This window comes from Gracilinanus agilis, chromosome 5 (genome assembly GCF_016433145.1).
Source record: "Gracilinanus agilis isolate LMUSP501 chromosome 5, AgileGrace, whole genome shotgun sequence".
Classification (NCBI taxonomy): domain Eukaryota; kingdom Metazoa; phylum Chordata; class Mammalia; order Didelphimorphia; family Didelphidae; genus Gracilinanus; species Gracilinanus agilis.
This window is the reverse complement of record NC_058134.1, coordinates 170,890,942-170,897,670: the sequence shown is the minus strand read 5'-3', so window position 1 is coordinate 170,897,670 and position 6,729 is coordinate 170,890,942. Positions and strand designations below refer to the sequence as shown.

At 41.2% G+C, this 6,729-nt stretch overlaps 1 pseudogene; it reads left to right on the top strand.

The window, feature by feature from the left end:
* The first annotated feature begins 926 nt into the window (after nucleotides 1-926).
* On the top strand, nucleotides 927-3,052 carry LOC123250417 (annotated as a pseudogene).
* The last annotated feature ends 3,677 nt before the right edge of the window (nucleotides 3,053-6,729 follow it).

Below are 6,729 nucleotides of genomic sequence, written 5' to 3'. Positions count from 1 at the left end.
AGACACGTGTGACACAGCTGCCACTCCTGATTGGACCCTTCATTCCTGAGACTGGGCATTCCACCAGAGTGGATCGACTTTATGTGGAAGAGCCAGTTCTCTCTAAAAGATTATAAGGTGGGGGCAGCTGTGTGGCTCAATGGATTGAGAGCCAGGCATAGAGATGAGAGGTCCTGGATTCAAATTTGACCTCAGAAACGTCCAGCTCTGTGATCCTGGGCAAATCACTTAACCCCCATTGCCTAGTGTTATGTTAATAGATAACAGATATTTTGGGGAAGCAGATAATTATGCCAGGGCCAGTAACCTTCAAGACACAGACACAGATTGACAGGCTTCAGTGAGAAGGGAGGGGGTAAGACACTCCTGACTCTCAAACCCGTCCCCCAAGCAGTTGAGGTTTCAGTTGGAAAAATGGAGACTGACTGAGGTACTTCTGGTAAGTTTCTGTTAAGGGTGAACTCTAATGATGTTCCCCTTTTTTTTTAACTTATATTCCTCACAGGTCTGATAGAGGAATAAATAGGAGCTAGTTAATCTAAATGTTGAAGGACTGAGATAGATGATCTTAAATCTGGCAGCTGACAGGATTCAAGCCAGATGACCAGACTTGAGCAGTGAGTATCCCCCAAATAATTCCCAGGCACAGATATTGTAGATAAAGCTTATATTAAGAAGTAAAAGGAAAAGCTAGAGGGGGTAATTAGGTTTTAAATAATGAAAGGTTAACTCTGATCTGTTAGATTGAAGCTGCCCTTACCCCCGACAGGAGGGGGTGAAGGGCACTTAACTAAACTGGCTCTCTTGCTAATAGTGAATATATCTAATCACTAAATCTCTAAATAATTGTTATATTGATATTGATAAGGATTAACCCTACAAAGCTGGCTAACCCTTGAGTAGAAACCATGATGGCTTATGCCACAATGGCCACTCAGGTGAACCCCCCAAGTCAAGAGCAGAAAGCAGTGAGTCTGCTCACCTCAATCCCCACAAAGCAACTATCTCAACCCTTCTCAACTGCCCCCTCACCCAAAGTTCTCCAGGGGGGTCCCCTGGAATTCTGGGTGAGGCTGACCCTGTATTTTACAGGGATTCCATGCTACCATCTCTACATAACACTTAGCATTTACTGCTCTTATGTCTCAGAACCAATACACAGTATTGACTCTAAGATGGAAGATAAGGGTTTATTTTTTTTAAGACTATAAAAGCAGCACCAGAACAGATTGTACCTCTCTGTTGGCCTTCTATAGAACCATCAAGGATCAGTTTTGGCACTTCTCTCCTTCTCCTTCCCACAGTGGCATTGTTGGCTCACAACTTGAGCATGGGCAGTATTGATCAGTATATGTTTGCCTAGGTGAGCCCGAGTCTCTGGCTGCTGTCTCTTGCTTTGGTGTTTCATCCCTTAGCACAGGCATTGAAGGATCCTGAGAAATGGACAATTTCTAGTCCTGGCAGCCACCTTGTGGATTCAAAAGTTCCTGCATCCTTACTGGTTGTCCAGTGGAAAGTGATTCCTGCCTTAATACCACTTCTTAGAGGAGGAGTTTTAGGGATTTAGAGATTTCCCTTTAAGATCTACTTCACTGTTAGGAGCATAGTAAACTCTTTTAAGGGTAAGGTTCTCTCCAGAATTAATCTCTTCCTTATTAGTCTAGACCCAGAGTCCTTTCTAGAAGACCCTATTCCCCTACCCTTTCCCTCGCTCTTCTTAGTCAATAACATTTTTCTACTTTCAGAATTACTTGGTGCAGACTAGAATAGAGGGACTAAAAGAGGCTAGAAATCTTGGCCCCAAAGCCAGGAAATCTTATCTTCCTGAGTTCAAATCTGGCCATAGACACTTACTAGTTGTGTGGCAAGTCACTTAAACCTGTTTGCCTCAGTTTGTCATCTATAAAATGAGATGGAGAAGGAAATGGCAGGCCATCCTGGTATCTTTGCCAAGAAAATCCCAAATGAGATCACAAAGAGTCACAACAAAAACAATTTCCATCTCTTCGAATGGGTAAGAGCAATAGCAGTTTTCTGCTTTTTCACACTTTGAATGGAAATACCTTAACCCCTCTCCCTAAGCCCAAGTAGGCTCACAGTAAATCATGAGAATAGAGTCTTTAACTTAATTATCTTTGTGCTTTCCTGGTGCCCAGCAACATAGTGGACATTTGGTAAATAATTATTAAATAAATTAGTCTTTCCAAGTAGTCCTAGAGGAAAGCAAGTGACAGGTAGATCTGTGGAGTGGGTGGGGAGGAAGAATGAACTTTGGCTAGGAAGGGAAATTTAAAGCACACTAACTACACCATCCTGGAGGCACGCTTCCTCTCCTGATTGACTCTGACCCTTATAATGGCGGTAGCCTTATCCAGGGGGACCCTTCCCCATCTTCAATAGGCTGAGAAACCTTTCTAAATTCTAGGGGAACTTCTTTCCTCCTCTTTGTCCCTGGTGGTCACACACAAAAAGTACACCCTCCCCCCATAAAAAGGCAGTTACCACCCTGGAGCTTTCTCGTCCTTTATCTCCTTTCCCCAAAGACCCTGGAGAACTACAACCCAGTCACTGCCAACATAGCTGCCACCTCCCGTAAAGAGGCATAGTCTGGGGTAGGTGCAGCCCACAGGACCACGGGCAAGAGATTACAACAGGAGTTAATGAGATAAATGATGTCTGGAAATAAAGGAATTTCTGCCTTCCCAGAATCAGATAATCTCTTAAAATGGGTTGGGATCATCCTTGGGGCGTCTGGGAGCATATGAAAGTCTGAGATACAAGCTCTCTCTGGAGTTCTGGCGCTCCCAAGGTGAAATTTCACTACCATCCTAATGTGGGCACCCAAGGCAATAGTTTGGACATCCTCAAAAACAGGTGGTCAACTCTGTACGATGTTAGGACCATCCTACTCTCCATCCAGACCCTGCTGGGAGAACCCAATATTGACAGCCCATCGAATACATTTGAGGCTGAACTTTGGACAAACTCTATAGCCTTTAAAAAGTATCTGCCAGAAACATATAGGAAGCGGGTGAGTAGCCAAGAGCCCTGACCCTGACTGCCCAGTCTCCCTTGCCTGGATGACTCTCCTTCTTTCCCCCTTCATGCTTCTTCATAGTTCCATGAGTGAATCTGGGGCATGATCCTATTCAATTCATCCAGTTGCATATCTCTTTATCCATCAAGACAAGGGTCTCATATTTAGAGTACCAATAAAGTCATTTAAAGTTGATAAATGGTATAAAACTGTACAATTCATATCAGACCTCTGCCATCTTTTCTATTATGCTGCCACCATTACTTTGTTTTAAAACCTTCTCTTCCATATTGGAATCAACGTTAAGCATTGTTTCCAAGGCAGAAGAGTAATTAGGGATAGACAATTGAGGGTAAGAGACTTGCTCAGGGTCACACCACTAGGAAGCATCTGAGTCTAGATTTGAACTCAAGATCTAGCCAATCTGTAGGCTTGGCTCTCAGCTTACTGAACCACCTGGCTAATGCCTTTTTGCCACCATTACTACAGAATTACTGTGATGCACATTATGCATCACATGATGAGATCCATTTTGTAGTTTTCTTGGTTCCTTGGGTTGTCTGGGCCAAAGGTCTACCAAGTAACCAGGCAACAAGCTTGTCTGACTTAGCTAGGGTAGTGATGATAGTATAACAGTCCAAATGTTGGCTCTAAAAGTCAAGAAGCCCTGGGTTTAATGCCTATCTCTACACATCGGTTGTAAGAATCCCAGTAACTCATTTAGCCTCCTCACTAGAGCTACATTTTTCTCATCTGTAAAATGAAGAGGGTGGGGTGGACTAGAGAACTTCCAGCTAATCTTTTAAGTCCTTCATCATGAGAACCTGCCAGAGCTTGTGGTTCGCTGACATAGACTTTGAGAATGTAATCTTGCCTCCATGCCAAAAGGATGCATTAAAGTGGGGCTGTTTCATAAGCAGGTTCTAGAATGAGCTTTAACTGGCTGATTCAGGTTTGGTCTGAATCGAAATTTGTTTACTCCCAAAATATAAATAGATGACTTTTAATCATATATATCACAAATAACTATGAGAAAGAAAGGGTATCTAAAAATACTAATACCTTTCTAGTATAAGTGTTAAAATTAATGGTTTGGCTAAATATATGAAAATTATAAATCTTTTATCTACAAAAGAGGTGGAAAGAGTGAAAGCAAAGGAATACAAAAGGGTAGAGAAAACATTAACCTATCTGACTAAATATTGTTCCAGCACTTAGTTCAGCCAGGACTTGTTAACCTTCAACTGGAATTAAACTCTCTCCAGAAGACAGGAAGGGAAAGCCAGCTATTTACTCACCCAAGTTCCCTCCAAGAGGCAGGTCAAGATGATAACTCAAGCTGAAGGTTCTTGAAGCCAACTTTCTTCTTGGAGTCCACTCTCTTCTTGGAGTCTACTCCCAGCCTCAGAAATTCAGAACCTTTTATAGTGGCCTCTTGCCTCCTCCCCTCTTCACAAGGGTCAATTACAGCTTCCAAATAGTCTAGCACTGCCCAGGGATCAGTGTTTTGGGGAACCAGTTCCCACCTTCTGGAGGGGTGAATATTCCTCAAAAGGGTTCACAGTTTCTGAGAGTGTGAACTCTTAAAAAATTCACAAGTTTCTGACTGTTTGAGATAGAAAAAAAGCTGGAGCTCTCCAATTATCTTGCTGGCTTCTCATCTAGCACTAAGTAGGGTGTGAATTTACTAAATGGTTTGTGAGCTCTTCCACCTAGTTCAAGCTTGTGTTGAGTTAGTGTTAATCAAAGTGTTAGCTCCAACTAGGCAAAGAAAATAAAGGATTCCTTTTCACAAGTGTGAACTCAAGGAGAAATAATAATTCCCTTTTACACCAGGGAATTTATTAATGAATTAAATTTTTAAATTTTAAAAATTTCTTTTAAAAAGAAATAGAGAAGATGGAAGCAAGGCAGATAACTGAATGAATACAAAAGCATGTTGTAGTTGAGTTGTTTTTAGTTGTGTCTGACTTCGTGATCCTATTTGGAGTTTTCTTTCCAAAGATACTGGCGTGGTTTGACATTTCCTTCTGCAACTCATTCATTTTTGAGATGATGAACCGAGGCAGTTAAATGTATTGTCCAAGGTCACACAGCTAGTACGTGTCTAAAGCTAGATCTGAACTCAGGAAGATGAGTCTTCCTGACTCCAATTGCAGCACACCATCTATTACTACATTACTACTTAGCTGACCACATTAAAGTATATATAAAAAGACTTTAAGTATAGCTTTGGGAGCCTGGTGGGGTACAAGGAGGGAAGAAGGAAGAGAGAGAGAGAGAGAGAGAAGGAGGGAGGGAGGGAGGGAGAGAAAGAGAGAAGGAGGAAGAGAGGGAAAGGAAGGGGGTGGTTAATTAGAAGGAGGACAACTGTCAATGGAGAGAAGACAACTATTAAGTTCTTATTCTGCTTTTATTTTCTCTTCTAAGAATGATTTTTGGAATGGAATGTACAAAACAAAACTATAACCTAGAAAGATAAGAAAAATACACAGATAATAACAGCACAGATTCAAGTCACCAGGCCCAGCATATTACATTTCAGAGTAATGAGAGAACTGAGAGATATTGATTGTTGAGCTATTGTCCATGACCTTTGGAAGATTAGGCAGAATGGGGGAGGAACAGCAATTCTAGAGAAAGATAAAAAGGCTCAATGACTAATTGTCAGGAGTGTTACCCATTAATCTTGGGGGCTCTGTCCTGGGCCTTCTCTTCCTCTCTTCCACTCTCTTTATACATATCACTTGGTAATCTCATTGGTCCCAGTGGATTCAAATTGTCATTTCTATCCTTATGTTTCTCAAATCCACCTATCTTGCCCTAACCTCTCTGCTGATCTTCAGTCTCACCTTTCAACCACCTGTTGGACATCTTGAACTGGGTGTTCCACTGACATTGTTAACTCAACCAGTCCAAAACTGAACATCATATTTCCCCTCCTCCAAATTTTTCTGTTACCTGTGGATACCGTACCCAGATTAAATTAAAAATCTTATGTTTGGTGTTCAAAACTTTTCAAGCTCTCCCTAGCCTTCTTATACCCTATATTCTACTTCCCACTCCCCAATCCTCTTCAGTCAAATGGCCTTGGCCTGCCTCCTTCCTGTTGCTCCTACAACACACTCCCACAACACTCTCTCAATTCTAGGCATTTTCTCCATCTTTCTCCTATGCTTGGAATGTTCTCCTTCCCCCACCCCATCTCTACCTCCTGGTTTTCTTGGCTCCCTTTAAGATCCAAACTAAATCCCACCTTCTACAGGAAGACCTTCCCGATACCCTGAACTTGAGTGACTCCTTTGGTCCACTATTTCCAATTTATTCTGTGTTTGATTTGTTTTGTACATAATTATTTGAAAAGTCTCTCTGTGAGCTCCTTGAGGACAAAGACTTTTTTTCCTTTCTTTGAATCCTCAGTACTTAGTGTAGTGCCTGGCACAAAGTAGGAGGTATTTAATGATTGTTATTGATTGAATACTTACTTTTGTAGTATAGATTGAACTAGGTATATGCTGAAGTTCCTTCCAACACTAATTCTTTTTTTTTTAATTTTTTAATTTTTTATATTTTTTAAATTTTATTATTTTTTTATTAGACATGTATTAATATTCGTTTTTTAACATTTATTAATATACATTTTTAACATGGTTACCTGATTCATACTCCTCTTATCCCCTTCACCCCCCCCT